Genomic DNA, 19,874 nt, shown 5'->3' on the forward strand with positions numbered 1-19,874 from the left:
ATTATATCTATTAAAAATTAAATTAAATAAAATTAAGAGGGCAGAGCAAAAGAAAGCTGTGAAAAATATCCAAGAACAAGTGATAAGTGGATTTTCTTTTGGAGAGAGAGTCCAATCAAATACTTGAATTCATATGGAATCAAGTTGCAATGGCACGGCATTAATGCACAATTGTTTCCAATTGGCACAAAGTGGCATATTGGATCAAAAAGTAAAACTCATCAACAAAAGATAGAAGACCAGATGTAATCTAGGTCATTGTCTGATTTAACATTCTCATTATTGTAATAAAGAAATGTCTAAATCCTTCTTTTGTGCCTAAAGAACCCGTCAGGAGGACGGCTACATCTACATTGCCTATAAATTTTTGCTTCTGCAACTCACAGAGTTGCATTTTATGGGAGTCCTACAGACAGAAACAGAATTGAAGATGGGTGTCATGCCCACCGTCAATTATTGTCAGGTATACATTTTTTTTTTTTATCTTCACTTTTTATTTTCGACGTGAATTTGCTATCTCATCGACTATCTGCCTCAATAAAAGCTGTCAATTATTTAAATTCTAACAACTTCTTTCTATTCCAAATTTATATATGCATTGAAAAAAGAAAAGGCGTTGAATTAGGTACTGGAGTCATTTTTAAACCTGTGAGGGCTGAGTTTAGTTCATAATTAGAGCCAGTTTAAAAAAAAAAATGATGTTAGGCAACCCGGAAAACTAAGGGCGTCAATTGAATTGTATTGCAGAGATTAGCTATGGAATTTACAAAGAATGTGATTGATGAGACAATCATCGAGAAGCTTGAAATAAAGCCATTTTCATCTGCTTCTAATTCAGTTTGTGTTGCGAATATGGGATGGTCAGTTGGACCTAACACATTCTACTGCACACAAATTATACTTGATGCTGTGGAAAAGAAGTTCATATCAGAAGGCTTCACTCCTGATCAAATGCCCCAATTTCAAGTCTTCTTTAATAGTCTTCTTTTCAATGATTTCAATATCCTTTTCGAGTCTCTCCCTCCCAAAAGAAGGTATTTTTGAGCCGTTGTGCCAGGGCCTTTTCATGGCCGGTTGCTCCCTGACTCCTCTCTGCATTTTGTACATTCCTCGTATGCATTAAACTGGCTTTCTGAGGTGCCTCCGGAGGTGCTGGACAAGGACTCTCCAGCATGGAACCAAGGGAGGATTCATTACACTAGTGCCCCAGAAGCCGTAGTCGAAGCTTATGCAGCCCAATTTGCCAAGTACATGGGGATGTTCTCGGATGCCAAAGCAAAAGAGCTTGTGGAGGGAAGTATGATGGTGCTAATCCTGCCATCGACTCCAGATGGGATCACATTCTGATGTGCCAACAGGGATATTGTTCAATCATTTAGGGTCCTGCCTTGTGGATTTGGCGAAAGAGGTAAGCCTGATATGAACTCAGCCACTGGTCTACCTAGAACTTATATGTAACAGTTCAATGCAGTTAGATCTGATGCTCTTTTGACCGCAGGGATTAGTATCTGAAGCTCTTGTGGACTCTTTCAACATTCCAATGTACTCTGTGACTCGAAATGGGTGTTTTAGCATTGAAAGAATGGAGCCTACGGATTGTAGAACTAACCCTGACATCCCAGCCACTGGATATTCAATCACGATGCGCTTCAGAGCAGGGCTGGAAGGAGTCATCACCAGACACTTTGGTGCTGAGATTATTAATGAACTGTTTGAACGATTTCTCGAGAGAATGGATGATGTGATGCCATCCTTATTATCAAGCAACGCACAAGGATCTCAAATAACTGTTATTCTGAAACGCAAATGCTACAATTGAACGCTACTGTATGACCAACTACCACTGCAGCTTTACTTGAATACCCCCCACTATAAATGTGCAGAATTGCGAATTCCAGAGAAACTAGCTAATGAATAAAGTTGGGACATTCATAGATTTATAAATATGTGGAAATTGTTAGCTGTACAGGTCCTTTTCCAAATCAAATTTCATTCAATCTAAGGATGGTTGTGCATACATGTTTTGGCACACGATCAAGGGAAGGCATATCCTTCACGTAACATCACATAAATTGAAAATGGCAGATTCACACCTAATAGCAGATAATGCATCGAGAATCATGCAAATCAGATGCATAACCTTTCAATATCTTATGGTACATAATTTTGCCATTATGAACATAAAAGTTTACATTGTCCTGTCATCTAATTACTATATGAACACATATCTTCACATATCTTAATCAACCTTCTAAAACTCCAAAGCAGTCCACATCTAAACAGGCAATCTAAAGGTGATAAATGTAAGACCCCTGGATCTGGATTGGCCTGTCATAAAGGCCCTGCTGATAGCTGTGAAAGTGCAATCGATTAATTCCCTAGAAAACTGAAATTATGTATTACGGATATATACAAGTTCCTGTCATAGAATCAATACATATGCCATACTTATCTCCACATATTTGTCAACTCAACTGCAGTCCATGACTAAACTGGCATTCCAAAGATGAGATAATCGTTCTCATACGTATTTTTTTCCTCTTGATCTGGATCAGTTTGTCATAAACACACCATGGAAAGCTAAGAAAATGATCTCGTTTCAATCACTCATTATAGCAGCCACAGAAACAAGGAAGAAAGTTAACATGGTACCAAGCTGAGGCTTTTGCATATACATCATGAGCTACAGAATCTAATCCACTTCCCTTTTCATAAAACCAGGACTTCGCTTCGTTCCTCAAGGACCTCACTGCCATTGCAATTGCTTCAGCATCCCTTCTCTTGGTGAAAGCTTTTGACATTTTCATAATATTTCCACTGAGAATTTCAGCCTCTGTTCTGATGCCATTATAATCCATATAATTGCCCAAATTTTAATCATAATTGCTTTTGTTATAGTAGGCATGATATTTGTAATCCTCAATGCCATCTACTTCCCTATCAGGGTCATAACACTGCCTTGCCACTTCAAAGTAAAGGACTTGATAGAGCTTGTAGGTGGTCAATGTGTCTCACTTCTCGGAAAAGTTTTCCAATCACATTCTGCGATTGATAGGTTGGTTTGTCAGCCTTTTCCATAAAATCAGGATATTCTCTAACAAGTAGATGGGGAGTTATTTCAGCTGGTATTCCAGTTTTTGGAAAGTCAACTGCAATAGAAAATTTACGGGCAAGTTCGATACATGGATCACTCATTGCTTTGGAAGGTTCCTATCAGCAAAGACAGTGTGAGCATTAGCAATTATTCCCAAGCTGTCATTCAAGATGTAGTTGGTGAAATACTCCTCAACTTCCTGTAAAAACAAAATGAAAATCTCTCAATAAAGGGCAAATATGATTTTTAGCTATGGCATGAAAACATCAATAAGAGAGACATATGTATATGTTCCTCTTTTTCTTCCACTGATATCAATTGAGATTGAAGGTTTATGCATTTATGTATAGTACTGGCAAATAACTTTCTCTGATTGGACTAGACGAAAGCATTCAATTATTTGCCGATTGAAATATCCAATTAAATATTCTTCCCTTTGAACACTCTCTTGAATCAAGTCACGCTACCTTCTTTTTTATTTATGTCTTTCTACCAAGAAAAAGGAAGGCGTGGGTATCCCCCCTTTATGCCAGAACAAAACACTGTGCATAAGCGGGCAGAAGAACAATCATGTAGAATAGATGTACAAGTGCAACATCCTGTAGTAGTATAATCATGGAAATTCAGAAATAAGGCACCTCTAGCAAACTAAATCCAATAATTGTTGAGAAATGGGAACATATGTGTCTTAATTATCGTTGGACAGGAAATGAAAAAAATTATTATTATTATTCAACAACAAGATGGAGAAACCTATGTAAAAGTTTAATGGTTTGTCACAATGCAATTTATTTGTCATAGAGAACACAAGAAATTAAGATAAGGAACATGGGAATTTTGAAGAATGGCAGCTTCATTGAACAGGTCAACAGAAAGCATTTGATTCATAAATTGAAGCATTGAATATTTTTAGTAGGGAGGAAAACACGAACACTGTAGTTGATACTAGATAATTGGTCAAATGTTAGAAATATTATACCTCAATTGTAACATCATGATCCAGCTGCACTGTTGGCTCTGGTGTATAGTCCACTGGTGGAATTTGCTAACAGACAAAGTAGATATCTCCATCCAAATCACTTCCCGAGCATTCATTTGGATGAGGTCTAAGATTATAATTCAGATACGGACGTCAATGAACTGATTTTACACAGAAATTTCTGAAAAAGTGGCATCATAGTTCTAGTCTCCCAAGCATTAGCATTACAAAAGCAGAAACTGATACGTGTGCCCATCTTAGAATCAAAACTGAATTCCAAATCATAGGAGTCTTTCCCCTTGCCCCCACTCAAAAGAAAAACAACATAAACAACAACAACAAAAGACTAATAACGATGTTAAGGTGATATCTCACTTGGCTTGTTAGATATACAAGTCATAAGAAGCAGAAATACATTATTCTGTTCATATGTTCTATTGAGAACCCTACATTGTCGTGCACTTCGAAGAAGCATAACAAGGATACGACGTAAATTAATTTTATGAGGCAGTTATCTTCCACAAAAGAAATTCAGATAACAGATGACAGACCTAGTTATCTTGCACCCACAACTATACAACAATATATCTAGTCATATTCCAGCTCAAAAACACAGACCCGACAACAAAAGCACAGTATTATAATAAGCTGAGAAGTTGCCATAATGGTGGCTACTACAAGAAAAGATAGCATGGACAACGAAAATCATAACAACGAAGGCGATGAAGTTATTGAAGCCAATGGACATCCATGCGAAAGAAACTTCAAGGAGAAAAGCCACAACACCCCTGAAAGTACACAGCTTCATGTACACAAATCTCTCTACCTTTCCCTCATACAACCATGAACGCTGCCTATATCTGTAGCGGATCCTTGTGGTTTTCAAAAACCCATTTGAAAAACAGAAAAATGATATACTGTTGTTGGAAGAATAGGACAAGATAAGAATACACTTCCTAGTCCACCTTTGACAAAATATGTGATTTCCTTGATCTCACATGAAAAATAGGACCTTTTCTTTTCAAAATGTAAATGTATCAGAATGCAATTGAAGTTCTAGCATTGCCCTAGAATTTGCATTTTTATACCTATCTAGAACAAATGATACTACCAACTAGGCCTGGGTACTTAAAGCAAAATCAATGATCTTAAAAACTATTCAAATGGAATTTGGTGGAGAACTCAAAACCAGAAACTAAATTGACAACATATCCAAAGAATGAACTAGGCTAAAAAGTTGAGTGAGGAGACTGCAAGATCTACCTTGGTCCTTTCTGTGGAAAAACAACACAATCTACCATATGGTGCAAAGCTGGCACATTCACAGCCCTTAAAACGCGAACATCGCCTGGGTGCAAGCACGGGTTTTTGGCTACAACTACCTTTCCCTCAATAACAAAATTCTGGTGTGATCCACAACCTCCAAACACGAGGGAACTATCATATAGCTGCCTATGTCTAGTACCAGAAAATTGCACGAATACCTGTCCATATTCCAAGGTTCTGGTCTCATCTAAGCATCCCATCATAGATCTCCCATTTGGAAGAAAAATCCTAGTTTTTGTCTGCAAATCAAGCAACTTTGATGCGCGGAACATTTGGAGCATCATTGAAAGGAATGGTTCAGCATTTGGCTCATAACCACACAAAAGCATTTCCTTGAGAATGTTGGTAATCTCTCCAGAAGACATCAAATCCAGTGCCTCCGGTGCCCTTAATGGATCTGTTAACATGGCATCAAGTTCATCAACAGCTTCTCTTTGTTTTTCCTCAAAAATATGATCTGGAATACCAAGGGTAGACAGAAGAGTAATCAGTTGGCGATTCAGGAAACAAGGCTGATACTTGCTATATGCCAAAACATCCAGTTTTGTATTTTCAGACTCATACTTGCACATGCTCTTTCTCAATGATAATTTTTTTGATGAAGTTGAATCAACTGCCACAACACCTTTATACCCACCATACCGAATCTGAAATGCAGATGGAGAGAAACCTTTGCAGCCACATTTCAAGGCCACCTTCGTAGCAAATTCAGCAGATATTTTCCCGATGCCATCAGAGAATAAATACTTAGTTCTGCCCCTTTCAATCTCTACATCAGGAATAATTTCCATTTCATTTCTGCTAACAGTCAGCGTTTCAGTGGATGAACTGAAGGACTGACCCAGTCTGGCTGCATATTTAGCCACATTTCGTATCTGACGAAAGTTGCCCATCCATTCTCTTATATCTGCAGCAGTGAGTCCATATCTTGATGCAAACATCCAGCAAGAATTTTCCCGCAACTGACTAGATGAAAAGGCAAGGAACTCAAACCTTTTCTTGTCAATAACTATTCCATTTTGGAGACTAGAGAGGAATCTTTTATAAATAGCAGTTCTCCTTTCCTTGTTTTCAGAAGCACGAGGAGATAAATCTGTTGAATGAATTTTACCCAACTCCTCATCAACAAGAGATAGACGGAGAAAGTTATTAATATCTTCTGGAAAGTGGCGTAGCACGTGGTTTGAGATATTAATCTCTGGACCACAAAAATACACTTTACAAGGTGTTATTTGAACCCTGCGCACATACACCAAACCAGCATCTAAGGACATATAAGGTGATTTTGGGACGTTCTTGGATTTATAATACTTCATATACTGTTCATTAAGCCACCTAGAAGGTTCATAACAACATTCTTTCAAGTAATAAATTTTCTCAAGAGCATGCTCTATGTAGACAATGTTTATTCTAGTCGGATCAACCAACTTGTAAAAATTAGTATCAAGAGCTGGCCCTGGAAGGCATCCATTCTGAACCAACAAATTAACCTGAAAAAGGATCTCATATGGCAAATCATCTGAGAAAGGACCAACAATGGGAACTAGATCCAGATTGCGAGAAAAAGCAGAACCATTCTGTAACAGAAATTTGCCTTCAGTTTCATTATAATAAGCAAAGTTCTCCTCAAATTTTGGAAGTTGAAGACTGGAAGGAAGCTCCAAACATAGTGCAGATGAATGCCCAATGAGGCATGATGGAGTGAAATCTGTTGTCCTGACCCATTGGTCATCAGGGACATCCTTAAAATAGTTGAAAAGTGGATCCTTAAACACATTCGATGACAGGCATATCTCTTTCTCACAAATCCAGGGTGCACCATATAACTATAAAAAGAAACCACATTCGCATTACAGTTTCTAGTTTAAATCAGAAAATAAGTGGCAGCACAAACCTTTCAATCACTATATGCATCACACTCAAACAAAGGACAAATGACAATTTCTCTCAAAAGCCAACCTAACAAAATCACAAAAAGCGACAAGGAAAATAAAAGAAAATTATTTCACTTAAAAAAAAGTCAATTTTCATGATATGCAGCTTTCAACTCCCAAACAAGTATATCCTTGTATTCTACTGCCATCATTTCTCCAAATCTATGAATTGTAAAGTACACATTCATGCCAGCACACTAAAGCATTCCAGCTTTATCTCTGGAACGAAAAGATCCAACAGAAGTAACCTTAACCATACAAGTAACCTTAACCAAGTTCCCTGAAGTAGAAATAATACTAAGTTAAGATATCTACCATCAAGAGCATCTTAATTTGTTCTTTTTGGGATAAATAATAATTTATGTAACATAACTGAAGGTAGGTATAAGCCCATGTAGACAGAACAGATCCAAGTGGCACATCAAGAACAAAGATAAAAAGCAAAAAGTAAAGTAGGTCACTAAATCAAAAAGTATAAAATAATTGCAGACTGGAGAAAATAACCAAGAAACTAAATGCGATAGAAACCATTAGCCAAGAATTTAGAGAAGTCATAATTTCTAACTCACTTGCCAAGTGCTCTGCACTCCCACATGCACAAAAATCCCTCTTTAACCATACCTTACTGTTATGGAAAGTCAATCACTATATTATTTCTCTGTATATTCTGTATTATGTATTCCTATTTTGGATTTCTTCCTAATTAGTAGAACAAAATTATAGAAATCAATTGTATATATATACCTATGTACAGATTAATTAAAATCAAGGAGAATCATCTCTTTCTACATGCTATCAGAGTAGGTCATCTGTCTAGGGTGACTATTTGTTCTCACCACCCAGCTCAGGAGAAACCTTGATCGCCGACCGGCCGTCCCTGTTGATCCGGTCGCCGGAATCCAAGTGTGTGAGGCTCACGCGCCCAACTCAGGTTCTCGCCGTTTCTTCACTCGCCTGCGCGTGGAGGAGCGTCCGTCGGCCGTTCGACTCGGTCGGCATTGGCGTCGCCTTAACCCCTCATTCCAACACTATGTCTTTGTTGCACGATCCGATTACACCATTAAAGGACTTACGAGATTTGACTCTCATATCTTATTTGGTATTTGCTTTATTTGTGATTTTGGGTTATTTTGCATTTGTAAGCACTTTGGATTAAGCGTTTCAATTAGTTTTTGTCTCAACAAATGGCAAACAATAAGAATGTTATTTCTGATTTGATTTTGGTGATAACTAAGATCACGGAATACAAACTTAATGGTTCGAATTACCTGGAGTGAAGTAAGACTGTTAGGGTCTATTTGCGTAGCATTGATAAGGATGATCACATTACTAAAGTCCCACCTACTGATGAGACACGGCAAACTTGGTTAAGGGAGGATGCTCGGTTATTTTTGTAGCTTAGGAACTCGATTCACAGTGAGGTAATTAGTTTAATTAATCACTGTGAATTTGTTAAAATTGATGAATTACTTAGATTTTACGTACGCAGTAAAGGGAATATCTCTGTATTTATGATGTTTGTAAGGCATTCTATCGTCTTGAGAAAGAGGATAAGTCTCTCACGGCTTTTTATGAATTTTAAATGGGTATATGAGGAACTTAATATATTGTTGTCTTTTAATTACGATGTGAAAGTTGAGGCCCAACGAGCAAGCGGTGTTATGAGTTTTCTTGCGAGCCTTCCTTGAGTATGAGGCGCTAAATCTCGATTTTCTCGATTCGAGATTTTCTCTTTATATGAAAGCGTTCACACGGGTCCTTACGTGCAGAGTACTCAATCTTCACACACTGCGGTAGTGCTCTTATTAGTAGTAATCCAAATGGGCGGGTAATAGAAGAGGAAGTAGAGGAGAAATTACGAACCTTGAGTGTCGGCGTAATGGGAGGCTAGTTCTAATCGGGACTCAAGAGAGTCATTTGTTATTATTACCATGAGCACAGCTATACAAAATATAATTATGCGCAACCGGAGAAAAATCGGCAATCACGGATGGCAAATATGGCGTGAGAGGATTCTCTGATATCTTCCTCTGATAAAAGCTGTTTTGGTATCTGCGAGAGTTTTATCTGATTTTCCCGATGTCGGGCATCTCTAAAGCCTACGGTTCTCCACATCGCTGCGATGTTGAGTCGAGTAAATCCACTACATGCCTTCTGTCTTTCTTATCCAAATGGGTTATTGATTCTGGTGCGACAGATCACATGACAACTAATTCTATTTTTCTATACGCTTTTCAGTCTAATCTCACTTCTTCTACTGTTACTTTAGCTAATGGTTCTACTTCTTGTGTCATGGGTTCTGGAACTGCGAACCCAACTTCGTCAATTTCTTTGTCATATATTTTGTGTCTACCAAAATTCTCTTTTAATCTACTTTCTGTTAATAAACTTACTCGTAACTTAAATTTTTTTGTTTCCTTTTTTTACTTACTAGTGTTTGTTTGAGGATCTTACGTGCCAGTTATTGGTAGAGGGCGTGAGTCGGTGGTCTCTACATTACGGAAAATCATGTGCAGTCGCTTGTTTGCTCAGTACCTTAAAACCTCTTGAAGCTTATTGTAGATTGGACCATCTTTCTTTGTCTACCATGAAGAAAATTTGTGTCCTCGATTTGATCTTTATCGATACTAGAATGTGAATCGTGTCGGTTGCACAACATCATTGTTTGCCTTCTATGTCTAGAGTCAATAAGCGGGCTTTATCCTTTTGAGTTAGTTCATTACGATATTTGCAATCCTTGTTACATTACTTCTAAAACTGAATTTCATTATTTTGTTACTTTTATTGATGATTACTCACGTGTTACTTGGTTATATTTAATGAAGAAACGTTTTGAGTTGTTTTCTATCTTTTGTGTCTTTTGTAATGAAATCAAAACTCAATTTAATATTTCTGTGCGCATATTAAGAAGTGACAATGCCAAAGAATATTTTTTAGCACAATTTCAGTATTATATGACACAAAATAGCATTCTTAAATCGACCTTTACGTGTTGATACTCCATCCCAAAATGGCGTGGCCGAAAGAAAAAATCGGCATCTTCTTGAGGTAACTTGTGCTCTTCTTTTTCATATGAAAGTTACTAAACACTTTTAGGCGGATCACGATTTCTACGGCATGTTTTTTTATCAATCGTATGTCATCTTTTGTCCTTAATGGGGATATTTTTTATATTGCTTTATTTCTTACAAAATCTTTGTTCCCTGTTGAACCCCGTATTTTTTGTTGTACTTATTTTGTGCGTGATGTTCATCCACAGGTTACTAAATTGGATCCAAAGTCTCTCAAATGTGTCTTCCTTGGTGTAGAAAGAGATGATTCTCCTTAATTTCAATTAATCTGTACATGGGTATATATATACAATTGATTCCTATAATTGTGTTCTACTAATTAGGAAGAAATCCTAAATAAGAAATTCTAAATAGGAATCTGAGAATATCTGAGAGAAATAATATAGTGATTGACTTTCCATAACACTCCCCCTTAAGTTGGAGCATAGATGTTAATCATGCCTAACTTGTTACAAATGTAGTCAATCCTAGCTCCATTCAGAGCTTTTGTGAATATATCTCCTAACTGCTCTCTAGTTTTTATGTGTCCTGTTGAGATGATGCATTTGTTGAATCTTTTCACGAATAAAGTGACAATCAATCTCAATATGTTTGGTCCGCTCATGAAATACCGTATTAAAAGCAATATGGAGAGCAGCAGAGAGGTCTTAAAATGTGTCTCATCTAGTAATTGAAGTATCCATATTACCTCACATACTAATTGTGCCATGGCTCTGTATTCGGATTCAGCACTAGATCGAGAAACTACACTCTACTTCTTGCTTCTCCAAGACACCAAATTTCCTCCAACAAAATGCAATATCCGATGGTTGACCTCTGTCAACCTTAGATCCAGCCAGTCGGCATCGAAAAACATTCAACATTCAAATGCCCATGATTACCATATAGCAAACCTCTTCTGGGCGCCCTTGGATAATACAAGATTTGTCTCAAGGCTTCCCAATGAGCAAAAGTTGGGAAGACATAAAGCGACTTACCACACTAACGGCATAAGCAATGTTAAGGCAGTGGTGTAAGATAGTTCAATTTTTCTACCAATCTTCTGTATCTCTCTGGATCTTCAAACAACTCACTATCCCCTGTTAACAGTTGTAAAGTTGGAGTCATTGGTGCACTACAAGGCTTAGCACCTAATTTTTGTGTCTCTGTCAATAGATTAAGGACATATTTTCTTTGAGACAAGAAAATACCCTTCTTACTTCTTATAACTTCGATACCCAAGAAATACTTCAACAATCCCAAGTCTTTGGTCTGAAACTGGGTTTGGAGGAAGGTTTTAAGAAATGAAATACCTGTGAGTCACTCCCGGTGATGACAATGTCATCCACATAGACTACCAAGAGAATTAGACCCGACCTCAGTTGCCTATAAAATCTTGAGAGATCACTCTTATTTTTTTACATACCAAATTCCTGTACTGCTTCACTGAATCTCCCAAACCATGCTCTAGAACTTTGTTTCAAGCCATAAAGAGACTTTCAAAGACTACAAACTTTACCCAACTCCCCCTGAGCAACAAACCCAGGCGGTTGCTCCATATACACCTCCTCCTGAAGATCACCATAAAGGAAAGCATTCTTGATATCCAATTGGTGCAGGGGCCAATCATATGTAGCTGCTAAAGAGATAAACAAGCGAACAGAAGTAAGTTTAGCTACAGGAGAAAAAGTGTCAGAGTAATCAACCCCATATGTCTGAGCATATCCTTTTGCTACAAGGCGTGCTTTTAACCTAGCCACAGAACCATCAGGATTTACCTTTACTGTAAATACCCATTTGCAACCAATAGCTTTCTTACCAGTGGGCAAAGGCAACAGTTCCCATGTACCATTAGCATCTAAAGCCTCCATTTCCTCTTTTATAGCAGCACACCAGCCAGGATGAGAAAGTGTCTCACCAACAGTATTAGGGATAGGAACAGAGTCTAAAGAAGTAACAAAATACCGAGAATAAGAAGACAATTGATTATAAAAAACAAAAGAAGAGATAGGACAAGTACATGAACGTTTACCTTTACGAAGAGCAATGGGTAAGTCTAGATCAGAATCATGATCAGTATGAGGTACAGGATCTCCCAACGAAGTAGCTGGTGGAGGATTTGAGTCAGGAATCTCCAATCTCCTGTAATAAACATGAACAACGAGAGGTCGATTAGGCCTAGAGACAGAAGGAACAAGCTGTGGGAGAGGACTAGACATTGGTTGGACAGTATATATTAAGAGATCATCCTCCTCCCCCTGACTCTCATACACAGATAAACTCAACTCAACTCAACTCAACTAAGCCTTTATCCCAAAAATTTGGGGTCGGCTATATGGATTCGCTTTTTCCACTCTGAACGATTTTGGGTCTCATACACAGATGATTGAGGAAAAAATAAAGTGGACTTAAAAATATGACATCTGCAGAAACAAGATAACGATTAAGAGTAGGAGAGAAACAACGGTACCCTTGTTAGAGCCGGGAGTACCCAAGGAAGACACATTTGAAAGATTTTGGATCCAATTTGATAATCTATGGACGAACATCACGCACAAAATAGGTACAATAAAAAATACGGAGTTCAATAGGGAATAAAGATTTTGTAGGAAACAAAATAGTATAAGGAATATCTCCATTAAGAGAATGAAGGCATACGATTGATAAAAAATATGCATAAAAGCGCATCCGTCCAAAAGTATTTAGGAACTTTCATCTGAAAAAGAAGAGCACAAGTTACCTCAAGAAGATGCTGATTTTTTTCTTTCGGCCACGCCATTTTGGGATGGGATATCCATACCAGAAGACTAATGAAGAATGTCATTTGTGTCATATAAAGTGAAATTGTCTTTGAAAAGTATTCTTTGGCATTGTTACTTCTTAATATGTGCATAGAAATATTAAATTGAGTTTGATTTTATTATAAAGGCACAAAATATAGAAAACAACTCGAGCGATTCTTCATTAATTATAACCAGGTAACACGAGAGTAATCAACAACAAAAGTAACAAAATAACGAAATCCAATTTTAGAAGTAACAGAACAAGGACCCCAAATATCAGAATGAACTAACTCAAAAGGGGATGAAGCCCGTTTATTGACTCTAGACACGGAAGGCAAGCGATGATGTTTTGCAAGCGTCGACTCACATTCTAGTCTTGATAAAGTGAAATTGAGGACACGGCTTCTTCATGGTAGACAAAGAGGATGACCCAATCTACAATGAGCTTCAAGAGGTGTTAAGATGCTGGAGCAAACAAGCGGCCGAGGTACATGATTTTCTAGAATATAGAGACCACGACTAGCGTCCTCTACCAATAATACGCCGTCATAAGATCCTGAAACAAACAACGATCGGAAAAAGGAAATAGAACAATTTAAGATGCGAGTAAGTTTACTAACGAAAGTAGATTAAAAGAGAATTTTGGTAGACACAATCTGAAGACAAAGAAATTGACGAAGGCAGTTCGATTTCAAAACCCATAATACAAGAAGTAGAACCATCATTAAAGTAATGAGAGGAAGTGAGATTAGGTAGCGGATAGAAGACTAGAATTACATCATGTGATCTGTCGCACCAAAATCAATAACCCATTTGGATGAGGAAAACACAAGGCATGTAGTGGATTTACGACTCGTGATCGCGATGTGAGGAGGCGATAGGCTTTAGAGATGTCGATCTTGAGAAAATTGTGCAAAATTCTCTGCGGATACCAAAATAGTTTTCTCGGAGGAAGATCTTTGTAGAATTCTCTGCGCCATATTTGCCATCTGTCATCTCTGATTTTTCCTCTAAAGTTGCAGACACTTATAATGTGTATGTCCAGGCTCATGGCAATAATAACAAATGACTCCTCTTGAGTACTGATTAGAACTAGCATCTCCATTACTTTTATTACTTCTGTTGCCTGTAATTCCTCCTCTACTTCCTCTTCTATTACCTTGTTGTCCATTTGGATTATGGCTAATAAGAGCACTACTGGCAGACTATGAAGATTGGGTACTCTCTGTACAAAGAACCCGTGTGAACGTTTCATGCAAAGAGGAAATTTCAGAACTGGAGAGAATCTGAGATTTAGCAGTCTCATACTCTGAAGGAAGGCCTACAAGAAAACTCATAACAGCCAGTTGCTCCTGTTGGGCCTGCTGAACTTTTACATCAGGACTAAAAGGCAACAATACATTAAGTTCCTCATATACTCGTCTAAAATCCATAAAATAAGCCGTGAGAGACTTATTCTCTTTCTCAGCACGGTAGAATGCCTTATAAACATCATAAATACGAGAGATATTCCCTTTACCAGAATACAAAAATTCTAAGTAATCCATTAATTCCTTAACAAATTCACAGTAATTAATTAAACTAATTACCTCACTGTGAATCGAGTTCCGAAGCTGCAAAAACAACCGAGCATCCTCCCTTAGCCAAGTTTGTCGTGTATCATCAGTGGGTGGATCTTTAGTAAGGTGATCATCCTTATCAATGCTTCGCAAATAGACCCTAACAGTCTTACTTCACTCCAGGTAATTCGAACCATTAAGTTTGTGTTCCGTGATCTTAGTCATCACGGAATCACATCAGAAATAACATTCTTATTGTCTGTCATTTGTTGAGACAAAGAAAACTAACCGAAACGCTAATCCAAAGTGCTTATAGCGACAAAGAACCCAAAATCACAAATCAATCAAATACAGAAATAGGATCGAGAGCCAAACCTCGAAGTCCTCTAATGGTGTCTTGGATCGAACAATAGCACGGTGGTGGAATGAGGGGTTGAGGAGATGCAGTGATATTGATCGAGTCGAAATGGCGGTCGGTCAACGTCTCTCTGGTGGGTGGTGAGAACAAATAGTCACCCTAGATAGATGACCTACTCTGATACAATGTGGAAAGAGATTATTCTCCTTAATTTCAATTAATCTGTACATGGGTATATATATATAATTGATTCCTATAATTGTGTTCTACTAATTAGGAAGAAATCCTAAATAAGAAATCCTAAATAGGAATACGAATCTGAGAATATCTGGAGAAATAATATAGTGATTGACTTTCCATAACACTTGGGTACTCCCGGCTCTAAAAAGGGTACCATTGTTTCTCTCCTACTCTTAATCATTATCTTATTTCTACAGATGTCATATTTTTTTAGTGCACTCCATTCTTTCCTCAATCATCTGTGTATGAGAGTCAGGGGAAGGAGGATGATCTCTTAATATATACTGTCCAACCAATGTCTAGTCCTCTCTCAAATCCTGTTCCTTCTTTTTTTAGACCTACTCGACCTCCCATTGTTCATGTTTATTCCAGGAGATTGAAGATTCTTTACTCAGATCCTCCACCAACTACTTAGTTAGGAGATCCTGTACCTCATACTGATCATGATACTGACCTAGACTTACCCATTGCTCTTCTTCAAAGTAAGCATTCATGCACTTACCCTATCTCTTCTTTTGCTTGTTCTCGGTGTTTTGTTACTTCTTTAGACTCTGTTCCTATCCCTAATACTGTTGATGAGGCACTGTCTCATCCTGGCTGGTGTGCTGCTATGAAAGAGGAAATGGAGGCTTTAGATGTTAATGGTACATGGAAACTATTGCCTTTGCCCACCGGTAAGAAAGTTATTAGTTGCAAATAGGTATTTCTGAAAGGTAAATTCTGATGGTTCTGTGGCTGGGTTAAAAGCACGCCTTGTGGCAAAAGGATATGCTCAGACATATAGGGTTGATTACTCTAACACTTTTTCTCCTGTAGCTAAATTTACTTCTGTTCGCTAGTTTATCTCTTTAGCAGCTACATATGATTGGCCCCTGTACCAATTGGATATCAAGAATACTTTCCTTCATGGTGATCTTCAGGAGGAGGTGTATATGGAACAACCACCTGAGTTTGTTGCTCAGGGGGAGTTGGGTAAAGTTTGTAGGTTTCGGAAGTCAATTTATGGCTTGAAACAAAGTCCTAGGGCCTGATTTGGGAGATTCAGTTAAGCAGTACAGGAATTTGGTATGCAAAAGAGTAAGTGTGATCACTCAGTATTTTATAGGCAATCTGAGGCTGGTCTAATTCTCCTGGTAGTCTATGTGGATGACATTGTCATCACTGGGAGTGACTCTAAAGGTATTTCATCTCTTAAAACCTTCTTCCAAACTCAGTTTCAGACCAAAGACTTGGGATTATTAAAGTATTTCTTGGGTATTGAAGTTATGAGAAATAAGAAGGGTATTTTCTTATCTCAAAGAAAATATGTCCTCGATCTATTGACAGAGACAGAAAAATTAGGTGCTAAGCCTTGCAGTGCACCAATGACTCTAAATTTACAACTGTTAGTAGGGGATAGTGAGTTGTTTGAAGATCCAGAGAAATAAAGGAGATTGATAGGAAAATTGAACTACCTTACAGTCACTCGTCCTGACATTGCTTATGCCGTTAGTGTGGTAAGTCAGTTTATGTCTTCCCCAATCATTGCTCATTGGGAAGCCTTGGGACAAGTCTTGTGTTATCTGAAGGACGCTCCAGGAAGAAGTTTGTTATATGGTAATCATGGACATTTGAATGTTGAATGTTTTTCAGATGCCGACTGGGATGGATCTAAGGTTGACATGAGGCCAACTACTGGATATTACCTTTTTGTTGGAGGAAATTTGGTGTCTTGGAGAAGCAAGAAGCAGAGTGTAGTTTCTCGATCTAGTACTGAATAGGAATACAGAGCCATGGCACAATCAGTATGTGAGGTAATGTGGAAACTTCAATTACTAGATGAGACACGTTTTAAGACCTCCTTGCCTGCGAAATTGTGGTGTGATAATTAAGCTGCTCTCCATATTAATTCTAATCCAGTGTTTCATGAGCGGATCAAACATATTGAGATTAATTGTCACTTTGTTCGTGAAAAGATTTAACAACAGATCATTTCAGCAGGACACATCAAAATTGGAGAGAAGTTAGGAGATATTTTCACAAAAGCTCTGAATGGAGCTAGGATTGACTACATTTGTAACAAGTTGGGCATGATTAACATCTATGCTCCAACTTGAGAGTGAGTGTTATGGAAAGTCAATCACTATATTATTTCTTTGTATATTCTGTATTCCTATTTAGGATTTCTTATTTAGGATTTCTTCCTAATTAGCAGAACACAATTATAGGAATCAATTGTCTATATATACCCATGTACAGATTAATTGAAATCAAGGAGAATCATCTCTTTCTACACTTACACATCATCACATGTCACATATCGGCACTACTCTCTGCTAATCAGCACAACTTTTTATAATCCAATAGCTAATTTTTTACCTTAAATCTACACTGAACTTCAAAATTTGTATGTTTAAAAAATTGGATTGAGATAACTACCCAGGAAACCAAAGCCCAAACTAATGGGAACTGTAAACCCATGTCAAGCCACCAAGAAAAAAAAACTTACTAGATTTAAAGTATATAAAATTTATTAGAAAGACCAGTAAGAAAGTTGCAATAGCAATGCAAACACAAGAATATCAATATTATGTTGATAACACCACCGTCCCCTCTCATTTGTGCAATAAGGTATATATGTATTTCCAAGGATCAAGAAAACCCAGTAAGTATGTTAAAACAAACACATAAGGCACACACAATCACGCAATTATACAATGTAAAGAAGAAAAGAAGAATGAATACTAAGATATACATGGTTTGAAGGTAAGATTTATGTCACAAACTGTGATTAAAAAGAGCAATATAAAATCACTTTCTCAAACCCTAAGCCATTGTGTTTTCCTAATTTCTCACAATCATAACTGGTTCATACCGGCTCATGCCCTTCACGACCACCACTTATCTCATAAAATATTTCACGATATTTTTCATGAAAACATTCAAAATGTCCAAAATTCAAGCCACACTTCAAATAATAAATAAACATGGCTTCTAGAGTATCAAGAGAAAGTAATTCAATCATTCCAAAATAAATAAGACATTGAAGTAACCTGAATTAGAAGATATTTCCGCAGTTGACCACGCGGACGATGCAGCACCATCTGCCAGATGTTCTCATATAAAAGGTCAAGCTTGTACTCTACTTGATGATGAGACAGAAAAAAGTGTAATTTTTTCATTTCAAATTCAATGTTCACCGAAACATCTGTCCCTTTCCACAGAACATAAAACTCTTCTTTTGATATCTGACATCCAAAATGCAGTGTTATATGTTCCATGCTGTGCAAAATGTCCTCGGCTTTGGTACAATATCAGTGTCCATGATCCGAGCCTTGAGATATGAAGTATCATACCAAAGGCGTTCATTAGTCAGAGAGATAATATATTCAGCAGCTCTGACAGTCGTGAATTGAACAATAGCATATTTTCTTGGACCCTCCTTTTCCCTGATCTTCATAGCATAAACTGTTCCTTCACCTGTATATGATTCCAAAAAGCCCTTAACTTCATCTACAGTCACATTAGAAGGGAATCCATACACTTGAATTGTCTTACCCATCCAAGCAATTCTTACTCTGCAGTCAAAATCGACAAACAAATTAGCCACTGCAAATATAAAGATCCAAAACTTGTAGGAAAAGATGCATTTTCACAATGAAAAAATCATGGATTCTGCATATTCTTGTAGTCATGGTCATGCGGTTGATCACAAAAGGCAATTTTAATGCATAGAATTTGAAAAGTTACGCATACAACATGATCATGGAAAGAACCTCACAAGCTTCCAAATATGGGCCTGTAATTATTATGGCCAAATAGGTCGATGCATTGAAAAGGTGATGCGGGATCCACCAACGTTATGCGTATTTATTCACTCAATGAATCAATAACCTTGAATTATATCAGTATGATCCAAATGTGGAAGTTGAAAAAATGTGTGAGAATCAAAGGAATTTACATGCACGCCTGCAATCTTACAAGTAAATAAAGTGCAACAATTCTGAAGATAAATCATTTTCTGGGATTAAATGGAAAGTTCGCTAATTGAAAACATAAACTCTCTACGGAATCAACAGAAACAATAACATTTCATTGAACATAAGAACAATGACTCAGAAGCCAAGCATTGTACTTTAAAAGGTAGTATCTGTGGCTTTCGTTGAACAAAGATGATACTTCTTTGAAATAATTAAGGAAAACCAATCAGAAATATATGTAACCACTCTATCATCAAGAACTTACTAGCTAAAAGATTAAGGGCCGAAGAACCACTTAATCTAAAAGCTTAAACTTTGTGGCAGGCGCCCAAGAACATGCTTTGTACAACTAACAAGTTGGCCTTTCATATACATATATAAGCAAGTAGCAAGTGTCACATTCTTTCATAGATAACTGAATAAAGTGATGAAATTTAACAAGTAATAATGAAATTTTGCATCAAGAATGGTATTCTTTCATAGATAGTATCACATTCTTGATTCTCCAAATCACACAAAGAAACCGCAAAGAAAGGAAATGATCAAAGAATCGACTGGGTCGAACGTCCAGATTTGAGAGGTTCTCACGGAT

The 19,874-nt window shown here is 37.4% G+C and overlaps 1 pseudogene; it reads right to left on the reverse strand.

Moving 5' to 3' along the window:
• The window catches only part of LOC131176068 (RNA-dependent RNA polymerase 1-like), a 20,928-nt pseudogene extending 2,064 nt beyond the window's left edge, over window positions 1-18,864 (reverse strand).
• Between the last annotated feature and the right edge of the window lie 1,010 nt (window positions 18,865-19,874).

This window comes from Hevea brasiliensis, chromosome 18, assembly GCF_030052815.1.
Source record: "Hevea brasiliensis isolate MT/VB/25A 57/8 chromosome 18, ASM3005281v1, whole genome shotgun sequence".
Taxonomy (NCBI): Eukaryota; Viridiplantae; Streptophyta; class Magnoliopsida; order Malpighiales; family Euphorbiaceae; genus Hevea; species Hevea brasiliensis.